The sequence below is a fragment of the Aegilops tauschii genome, chromosome 4, assembly GCF_002575655.3.
Source record: "Aegilops tauschii subsp. strangulata cultivar AL8/78 chromosome 4, Aet v6.0, whole genome shotgun sequence".
NCBI classification, from domain to species: domain Eukaryota; kingdom Viridiplantae; phylum Streptophyta; class Magnoliopsida; order Poales; family Poaceae; genus Aegilops; species Aegilops tauschii.
This window is the reverse complement of record NC_053038.3, coordinates 521,124,211-521,135,222: the sequence shown is the minus strand read 5'-3', so window position 1 is coordinate 521,135,222 and position 11,012 is coordinate 521,124,211. Positions and strand designations below refer to the sequence as shown.

The 11,012-nt window shown below is 44.3% G+C and overlaps 1 pseudogene; it reads right to left on the bottom strand.

The window, feature by feature from the left end:
- Window positions 1–8,730: 8,730 nt before the first annotated feature.
- LOC109742953 (obtusifoliol 14-alpha demethylase-like) lies at window positions 8,731–10,687 on the bottom strand (annotated as a pseudogene).
- Between the last annotated feature and the right edge of the window lie 325 nt (window positions 10,688–11,012).

Sequence of the window (11,012 nt, the reverse complement as noted above, 5' to 3'; positions counted from 1 at the left end):
AGCAGATAGATGACCCTTAAGCGTGTGACCCTATAGGTTCGGTGAAGTATAGACATGACCCGGAACCCCTTCCGATCAATGATCAACATCGGAGCCGTGGACACCCATATTGACCCCTATACCCACACGAATAAATATTCGAGTGAACCTCCAGTTGCCGTGTGCTATTCCTGTTGCTTCGCGATATGTTACAAATACCCGAGGTGAGACATGTTGGCATTCCCGTGGATCAACAACTTGTTCACTATGCTAGTTACCTCGTTACCGGTATTGTTCTCTTTTCTCATTATCGTGTTCCGGCATCCCCGTGATCAAATCACAAAGTGTCTGGCCAGACGATGATGGATACCGTAACACCGAGAGGGCCCAGAGATATCTCTCCATCGTCGGAGGAGCAAATCCCAATCTTGAGCTATCAAGTTACTTGACACACTTTTCCATGAACCCATAAGCCGCCGTAATAGCCACCCATTTACGGATGACGTTTAACAAACCCCAAAGTTCATGAAGCAAGCATGAAGAAACTCGATACTCTCATGGTCTAAGGAATCATGCAAACGTTAACCATCTCTGTGTTATGTACCAATAAACTTGTGACGAATGAATCTCATAGCATAACATCAATCCGGGTCGATTCAACACAAATGTTCTCTTAACATTGTGCCCTCAAAGTTGCTGGCATAGACATGCCCATGACCAGGAAAACAGAATCATCATGCAACACTTGAGCTAGTCTTAGAGGCCAGACTAGGAATACTTCTTACCGTTTATTATTCCACACGTGCATATGAGTCTTCCTCCGAGCCTCGTGGATATTGTAGACTCGAGAATCATTGCAGTTATAGCATGGAACATAAACATAATTATGAACTCGGAGATAAATAATATCATTTATTATTGCCTCTAGGGCATATCTCCTACAAATTTATTATGTGACCAATGTCATGGTTCAAATAACATTGTTGATCTCCGTTATGTCACCATTAAACAGAGTTGTGCTGCTTTTGTTTTGGAATTTGTATTGCTTATTTGAGGTCCGAAAGTGAAATTGTATTAATAGTTAAATGATCAATCACCGAGATTTGAGTTCCTCGCAAGCATGATCTACTAGTTATGTCATTACATATGAAATAGCTTGACATAATGTGAAGCACCTAATTAACCATCCGAATTTGTATTGAGAATCAGCTTATAGGTATCTTTCATAAGTAGCACAGTTCACACAATGTGACCATTAACTACTAAAAATACACCAATGTTATAGTTAATGGTTAGCCATTTAGATTTTGTTTTTTTGCAAGATCTGCCAAAAATATGATTTAAGGTGGAGTTCATTCGGTTTCTTGACAGGAAAGAGTGTTCTAGCCAAATCAGGGGTGTTGCTTCAGCGCAATGTTGAACCTGGAGAGCCACCTTAGCATCTACCAATGCTACATCATAACTGAAGAAAATATTTTGAATTTACCAGCTATGATCAATACAACTATGATTGGCAAGATCTATTTTTGTCTGTACCATCTTTTTCCCCTTGAAAGCTATTGGTAGTGTAATCAAAACAAACAACCGCTCCGTTGAATCTTCAAAGGAAGATTTGTTGTACTCCCTCCCTCTATGTTGGTATGTCGGTCCCTTTGGTAGAAACCCGGTAGCCAGGAAGGGGCATGGGTGGGTGGCTTCACGGACTCGCGAGTGTGTAACAGGTGACGGTTGCACGTCATTCCCACGTCTCTCGTTTGATTGCATATAAGACCGCAAGAGATTGCTCTCCATGTCTACGTGCGAATTTTTGTAACCCTTCCGCTTCCTCCTCTTTTAATGCACGCTCTTTCCGTCCGCCCGCGGATTGTTATAACACTCTCTTTTGCAAGTCGATCTTTATGTCCACAAGCAAAATGTTGTAATGCTTCCACTTCCCCCTCTTTTAATGCCAACTCTCTGTGTCCGCCTGGAAATTATTGTAACCCTCTCTTTTAACGGATGATATCTTTGTCCACAAGAGAAATGTTGTAACGCTTCCGCTTCTCCCTCTTTTAACGCCCACTCTCTTTGTCTGTCTACGAATTGTTGTAACCCTCTCTTTCAACGGCCGATATCTCTATCCACAAGAGAAATGTGGTAACTCCTCTGCTTCCCCCTCTTTTAACGCCACCTCCTCGTGTCCGCTTGGAAGTTGTTGGAACCCTCTCTTTTAATAGCCGATATCTCTATCCACAAGAGAAATGTTGTAACGCTTCCGCTTCTCCCTCTTTCAACGCCCACTCTATTTGTCTGTCTACGAATTGTTGTAACCCTCTCTTTCAACAGTCGATATCTCTATCCACAAGAGAAATGGGGTAACTCCTCTGCTTCCCCCTCTTTTAACCCCACCTCCCTGTCTCCGCCTGAAAGTTGTTGGAACCCTCTCTTTTAACAGCCGATATCTCTATGCACAAGAGAAATGTTGTAACGCTTCCGCTTCTCCCTCTTTCAACGCCCACTCTCTTTGTCTGTGAATTGTTGTAACCCTCTCTTTCAACAGTCGATATCTCTATCCACAAGAGAAACATGGTAACTCCTCTGCTTCCCCCTCTTTTAACGCCACCTCCCTGTGTCCGCGTACAAATTGTTGTAACCCTCTCTTTTAATGGTTGATATCTCTGTCCACAAGAGAAATGTTGTAACGCTTCCGCTTCTCCCTCTTTTAATGCCCACTCTCTGCGTACGCCTATGAATTGTTGTAACCCTCTCTATCAACAGCGGTATCTCTATCCACAAGAGAAATGTTCTAACGCCTATGCTCCTCCCTCTTTCAACGCACTCTCTTCGTGTCCGCCTACGGATTGTCGTAACCCTCTTTAACGGTCGATCTCTGTGTCCACAAGCGAAATGTTGAAACCCTGCTGACTTCCCCACTCTTTTAACGCATGCTTTTTGTGTCTGCCTGTGGATATTTGTAATCCTCTCTTTTGGTCAAAGTTCATAAAATTTGGCTTTTCAAAAAATCTATATGCACTATGTTGTGGAACGGAGGGAGTATGTGGGTACGTCCGCGTAACCATTTGACATGTTTGTTTGGTTTTGTCAGGTCACACGCTAGCTACCTGACATGTACAATAACGTTACTGGCTAGCTAGCTAGCTAGGACCCTCACCTCGATCACCGTGTGTGTTTGGCACATGGGGCCAAATTTTGTGTTTTGGCCCTTTGCATAAAGTTTAGCCGGATCTGACCCTTGTGCGAAAATATTTCGGGATCTGACCATTTTACCTACCGTCATAGTCTTTGCCGGTACGGTTACACGACCTACCGCCATGGGCCTTGACGATAGGACTTAACAGCGCCGTTACATTCATTTAACGTTGAAAAAACCCTATCGCTGGGGTCTTTGGCGGTAGGCTATGTAACCCTACCGCCATAATCCTCGGCGGTAGGTGCATGCAGGCAGGCCAGCAGGGTTGGGGGGCTTGTAATTATACGGCTGCAGACGTGCTGACCGTTGATGCATGCATGCTTGCCTAGCTAGCCGGCAGTAGCAAAGGGCAGGCATCAGACAACACGGGTTAATCAAGTTCCTTCGCATCGGTCTGTCCATCCATGCAAGAAAAGCAATGGGGTCACATGCACTGTGCAGAAGCTTCACAGAATCACTCGTGGGTGGAGGGACCATGTAGGGCCGTAAGGTGGTAAAGAATATGAAGTGACTGTACAGGAGGAGAGAAATATTTTGCAAGCTAGGGGTAGGCAGAGTCAGGCTTTCACCATCACGCCAGAGAACAATGCTCTCGCATGCATGTTGAAAGAACGAATAGCCTACCGCCGACGACCACGGTGGTAGGATTACACAGCTTACTGTCAAAGGCTCTGGCAGTAGGGTATTCTCAACGTTAAACGGCCGTCATGACGCGGTTAAGTCCTACCGCCAAGGCCTGTGGCGATAGGATATGTAACCCTACCATCAAAGACTATGGCGGTAGGTAAAAAGATCAAATCTCGAAATACTTTCGAATAAGGGTCAGATCCGGCTAAACTTTGTACAAAGGGTCAAAACGCGAAAATTGGCCGGCACATGGGTGGCAGCTGCTCCGTGATTGCTCGATCGGTCATGCTGCGTCCCAGCAGCGACGCAGAGCCATCACATACACTCATCTCATAAGAAGGAGATGATGACAAAAAAAGGTAACCAAGTCCAGTAGTGCAACTGTGCAGTACAGTACATTACAAGTCAGACACTAGCTGACATGTACAGTACATTACAAGAGAACATGCCATGACGCCGTACGTGGGAGCGTGGGCATGGGCTCCGTAGGACTCGATCCGATCCTGGTTGTTGATCACCTGAGTGGAGCGTGGGTCTATGTCACGTTTCCAGCCCCATCACTCCAGCCGAAGTGTGGTGCTCGTCGACGTTGAGAACGTAACGAAAATCGCTAATATAAAGAATGGAGGGAGTATCTTTTAGGGAAAAGTCCAAAACAAATCTTGAAGTTGTAAACGAAAGCTAAATTAAACCTTGAACTTTGAATCCCAGAAATTAGCACTCTAAACTTATAATTCCGGTCCATTTTAAACCCTAGACCTGTTTGGCACACTGGAATACGATAATCCCGACCGGGATAACCTGCTACTCTCAGGTACAAGAATTTGGGCCAGCTCACTATGATACAGCAAGAATTCGTGAAGTTTAAAAAATATTCACGACTGCTTGGTTGCATGAATGCACCGTAATTAGGAGTTAACTACTACGCTGAACAGAGAGGTTAAAGTAGAATGTTTGCTGCCACTACGAGTGGAATAGAGTCTGACCTCTGGTGGCTAGTCCTCCACCGGCTCACTGTCTCCATGGCGACCGCCTGCGCGCTCACCACCATAGCCATCCTTGCCGCCCTCCTCTTCTTCGTCCTCCTGCCGCTCCTGGCCGCGCTACCTGGAGCCGCCACGCCGACGAGGTTCGCGTTCCTACAGTCTGACAACGGCGGGTCATTCGCCCACGGCCTCTGCCTAGGCGACCCCGCGCTGAGAGACTGCCTAGCATGCCTCGCCACGGCTACCAAAGAAGCTCACCAACTGCGGCGCGAGCAGGCGCGCCGGCGTCTGGAGGAGCGAGGGATGCTTCCTGGCCTACGCCGACGGCAACACACTGGTCACATGTAGATCTACTCGTCTATGATTAGTGAAACACAAAATGCACAACACGAAAGTCGTGTCAAACAACGAGGTGAAACTACTCCTCATAGGAAACTTCAAACGGTCGCACGTGTGTCACAAAATTGTCAAATTTGAACACAAAATTTAACATAGAGAGTGAGTGAAACTACGATCCGGTCCCATGAATGGAATCAGAACATGGAGGTGCATATTTATCGTGTACAGCTTATCTCGTATTGAAGCATGATCGTCTAGAAGGGTTGAAGGAGATTAAAGAGGTGCTTAGAAGAAAATACCTGTAAACCACATAAAGACATGTCTCATCAAAGCCCCTCATGTGGGCTCAAGAGCATTGCTCGGGCCTGGCTCGCTGGAAACGGTCGATTTGGGCGTTTCCAGCAATACAGACCCAGAGGTGCTTTTAAGAATCGTGCTATGCAAGCCTAAAAATGGAGGGAGTATTTTTTAGCAGTATGGCATGTCTTGTATCCACTGAGAGTGCTTTTGGTTACCTACACCGTTTTTTAGAGGTTGCACGGAAAAAAGGTCAGGATGACTAGAGCCTGGTTGAGAAGATATAGACAAAATACAACGTTTGCAAGTTGATTGGTTACCTGCATATAGGTTGCCTGCACCGTGCAAGCATTTTCTACCCGGTGTTTGGTTGCATGCATGCATTGTGATTAGGAGTTAACAACTACACTGAATATAGATGTTAAAGTAGAATGTTCGTTGCCACTACGACCGGAACCAAGTCTAATCTCTCGTGGCCCTCCTCCACCGGCTCACTGCTACTGTCACCGCTGGCATGCATGAGGGGCTGTCACCCACATCCATGGCGCCCGCCTGCGCGCTCACCACCATAGCCATCCTCGCCGCCATCCTCTTCTCCGTCCTCCTGCCGCTCTTGGCCAGCGCTACCCGGAGCCGCCACGCCGACGTGGGTCGCTCCCCGGTAGTCCGACAGTGGAAGGGCGTTCGCCTGTGGCCTCTGCCTAGGCGACCCCGCGACGATAGACTGCCTGGCGTGCCACAGCGCCGTGGCCGCCAAGAAGCTCACCGGCTATGGCGGCGCACCGGCGTCTGGAGGAGCGAGGGCTGCTTCCTGGCCTACGTCGACGACAACACACTGGTCACATGTAGATCTACTCGTCTATGATTAGTGAAACAAAAAAACACACAACACAAAAGTCATGTCAAACAGCGAGGTGAAACTACTCCTCAAAGGAAACTTCAAACGGTCAACCGTGTGTCACGAATTTGTCAAAATTCATCCAAAACGGCTTCAAATATGAACACACAATTTAACATATAGAGTGAACAAAAGTACGGTCCGATCGCATGAATAGAATCATTACATCAAGGTGCATATTTTTCGTGTACAACTTATCGTGAATCGAAGCATGGTTGTGTAGAAGGGGTGAAGGAGCTTAAAGAGGTGCTTAGAAGAAAATACCTGCAAACCACATACAGCCATGTCTCGCCTGAGCCACTCACGTGGGCTCAAGAGCATCGCTCGGGCCTGACTCGCTGGAAACGATCGTTTTGGGCGTTTCCAGGGAGAGAGGCCCAGAGGTGCTTTTAAAAACCATGCAATGCAGGTCCAACAATATTTGCACGTAACCAAACAGCCAACACCGAAAAGATGCTGCATACAACGGGCTGGTTGAGCTTTTGTGGGCAACCAAACGCGCCATGAATTATTCCAAAGTTTGGTGTACTGCGGTCATCTCTCTCTCTCTCTCCACGATTTCTACCGTTATCTCTTTTAACTTACATCATCATTTTTTTTCTAACAAAGAGAATATATTAAAATCGTGAAGATACCAATTACACCCGACCTCTATACCAACATAATGTCCAAAGAGATCAAGGGTACACATAGCTAAAAAATAATAAAAAGAACAGAAAGAAAGACCTGCGGTTATCAATCACTAGCATCAGTGTGATAAACAACACTTGTTGTGTACTGGTCGGCAGGCGGTGGACCGAACGTGGCGGGTTGCCATCATCCGTCCGAAAATACTTGTCATCAAAATGGATAAAAAGGGATGTATCTAGAACTAATATACGTCTAGATACATCCATTTTTATTCATTTTGATGACAAGTATTTCCGGACGGCGGGAGTATTGTCTAATTAAAGTAACATTCATAATCCTGTTCTTGATTGATTTGCTAGGGTAGAAAATTAATTATCATAGGTAGAGTATCAGAAATAAAAATGGCCCATTTTATCTCAGTGCAAGCAAACCTATATTGAATTGATATCTACCTGTTTCAGACACATCAGTTGATACCAACTTACTTTAGAGCAAGATGACAGGTCGACTTCCACAGCCTGCTGCTCTGCCGAATCACATCTTGCTAGCGAGATCATGCAAACCACAAAAAGTGCAACTGCAAGCAACCAAACGAATCAATCTACTTGATCATCACAACCGATTATACATTGCAAGCAACCGAACGAACCAATCTACTTGACCATCACAGCCGATTATACATGTACAAAGAAAGGTATCATATGATGTTGTTTCCCGAAAAAAGGTTTGGAAGACATAGATTAATGATTTTGGCTTCTGAACATAGTTACCAATTCGAGCAAGGTACACACACCTATATAGGTTGTAGATAATAGTGGAAATCTTTTTTTCGAGAAGGAGGGTATCCCCCGGGTTATGCATCACACGATGCACATAGCCATAGATAATAGTGGAAATCTAGCAGATGTTGGGACGATACCTGCACATTCCATGCAAGCTTTATTGATTTGCAAAAGTGAATCGCAGAGAGCCAGTGATGAAACATTGATATTCTCGCAAAAAAACACATTCTTCTAATAAAAACTATCATAAAGTTGTTCACAAAGGCTCGGAGTAATACTACTGCCGCTTGTTTATCTACTCCCTAGCTATAATATTACTACTAGCTACCCCCTTCCTCTATTTCAGACTGCTTTGGTCTAAAAGTTTATTCACATATGCCCTCTGTGATTTGGGTCAAGTGGCCATCCAGTCAGAATGCTACTAAAAGAAAAGAAAAAGACCACCGATAATTTTAAAATGTCTTATAAGTTTCCAAGCACCTCTTCATATAATTTGCGGTTTGAATATATATGTCTTATAATTCTCCATGGACCTCGTGCAAGGTGTGGAAGTTTGCCTTGCACGCATCTATTTGCAATTTGCGATTTATGACCGGTCATGGATAGGTTCCCCTGGGCACATCAGAAACAAGGCGCATGGGGAAAGAGAAGACGACGTAGGGAGCATAGATTCAACTTGGTAGCTTGTATTGATCGACTAGGGATGGCTTATAAAGCAATTACAACTTGGAGTAAAATGAAACAACTCTAACTGAATTTGGAGACAGCAGGAAAACCTTCTTCGGGACGAACCTTTCCATACCCAAATTCTTACTCTAAATTAATAATAACTAGGGGCAATCGACTCCTGGCGATGCCGAATTTGGTCTCCTCCGTCTCTGATATGTGGTGCCACACATGAAAATATATGCGAACGATTACACATAATTCGCACATGAAAAATACTTGAATGCAAACAGACAAATAGGTAGATAAACATTACTACTTTAACAACAACTAGCATCACAGAAGTTGATGTCGCTTATAACTTATCATTACTTTTCCTTTAGGCTCTTGGTTCATCTTGCTCCCATCAGCCTTAGGGAATGAAGATATTAGCTTGAGCTCAAAATTTCTTAACAAATGGCTCCATATCACCTTAATTTGTAGGTATGCCAAGGCCATGCCAGGGCAAACATGCCTTCCACCACCAAATGTTGTGAAAGAGTACTTGCCACCAACTTTGTCCTCCTCTCTTCCAGGGCCAAACCGATCCGGGTCATACAGATGAGGGTCACTGTAAATGTGTGCTAGCTTATTGTTGAGTGCAGTAGGGACTAGAATATTATGCCCCCCAGGTATGTCATATTCCTCGCCTTCCTTGGTATGCACCCTGAATTTTGTATGTGCCTTGCGAACTAAAACTGGTGCTGATGTATGCATTCTAATTGCCTCCTTGATGCATCTATGCAGGGTATCCATCTCCGACAAGGCTTCGTAGCCTATTTGGTTCTTGTACTTGCTAATGATATGTTTTTGCTCCTCCATGGCAGCTATTAAGAACTTGGTGTTGCTCAACATGCAAGCTCCAGTCCATGTACTAGTGCTAGTGCTTGAGATGTGTCCGGCAACGACGAGGCCCATGATCATGCCAGAAATTTCTGCTTCGGTTGTAAAGCGACCATCTTTGTACTTGGAATTCATCAACCTCTGCAGTGCATCCTCCTCAACTCGGCCGGAGCTTCTACGTGACCTGATGGTTGCAGTGAAAATTTCTTTCAGCCTGATGTGTGCCTTGTCTCGTCGGCGGTTTCTCGGGGTTGGAGTATATGGGAACAAGAAACTGAGAAAGTTCAAGCCATTTGCATGGTCATGGAATAATGAGTATACTTCTTCCAGCATCATGTCTCGAACCTCATATCCGAGTAGGCACCGACTTGAGATAAACATGAGCACCTGCTCGAGTTCATGTTTAAGGTCAACTATGCCATCTTGTCCCCACTTTGCAAAGTAGGCCTGCACAGTAGTATAAGAAAGCCGTCAGCCAAGTGCAGCGCACATGCATGGTATCACTACTTTTTTCATCTACATCTGCTAACCAAAAACTAATGACAAATGTTGAAACCAGGTCCAACACATACGCCATCTTGCTAATCTAATTAATACTATGTTATTTTGGTTTATTAGACTTGTGATTTGTGGGCTGATTTGACCAGGTAAACTCAATTCTTTTGCTCTCATGATATTCCCATAAAAGATATTTATGTTAAATTATATATCATCGTTGCTATCATATGCACATGTAGTACATGCATATTTCTTTCTTGTAAAAACAAATGTAGTACATGTTGTCACCTTTGAGTACAAAAAACTTAGTTTAAGTAAGGGAATTACGGAAGCAAACTACCTCTGGAAGAGGAGTGTTCGGGAATATATGAAACCACAAAATAAATTAGCGAGATTGGAGAAAAGCCATAGGGTAGACAAATAAATGAAGGTTTATTTAGGTGTACCTCTACTTCTTGAGACATGGGATCAACGAGGCTCCGCAGCCTGGAAGGCTTTAGCGCATCAACGATGAAGTTTAATTGTTCACTACAAGTTGCGGTATCTACACCATAAAAAACTTCTTGGCCAAAGATGGGAATGGTGACCTCCATAAATTTACGAACGCCAATATCTGACTCCAACCCTTGGAAGAAATGAGTTGAGACCTCTGGTCCAACCAACAAGGTTATCTTTGGTCCAACAAACTTACTGTAAATACACTGCCAAACTTTGTGTACAAATCATTGATTGTAACCCCAAAACCCTTGATAAAGAGTGAAGGTAAGAGACCAAGGACATTCACGATAGGTGGAGGTGGTCTTGTGGACAATGGATGGACACTGCTTTTCCATCTTAAAATCTTGGTGCTTACTACAATTATGAAAAGGATACCTATGGCCAACCATGTGGTTCTAGTTGCCAGCATGTCCATAATGCCGTGACTAGTAGTTATGCAGCAAGCCAACTACGTACGTACCCAATGGGTCCAGCGCTGCAAAAACATTAACCTGCATTGAGGTAGTAAGTCAGATATGCATATATCTTCTATACAAGTAACAGTTAGCATATGTAAGAAAGGAAACAAATACCCCCAACGGACACCGAGTGTCTACTCGCAAGCTCAAATGCTCCTGGATGGACAGTAAATTCTTAAAAATAGATTTTTTTTCAACAAATTCTGATTTTTTGTGGTAAATTTTAAGGAATGTTTCATCTCATTTTCAAAGCATCGATTTTGTTTTTCTCTTGCCATGACT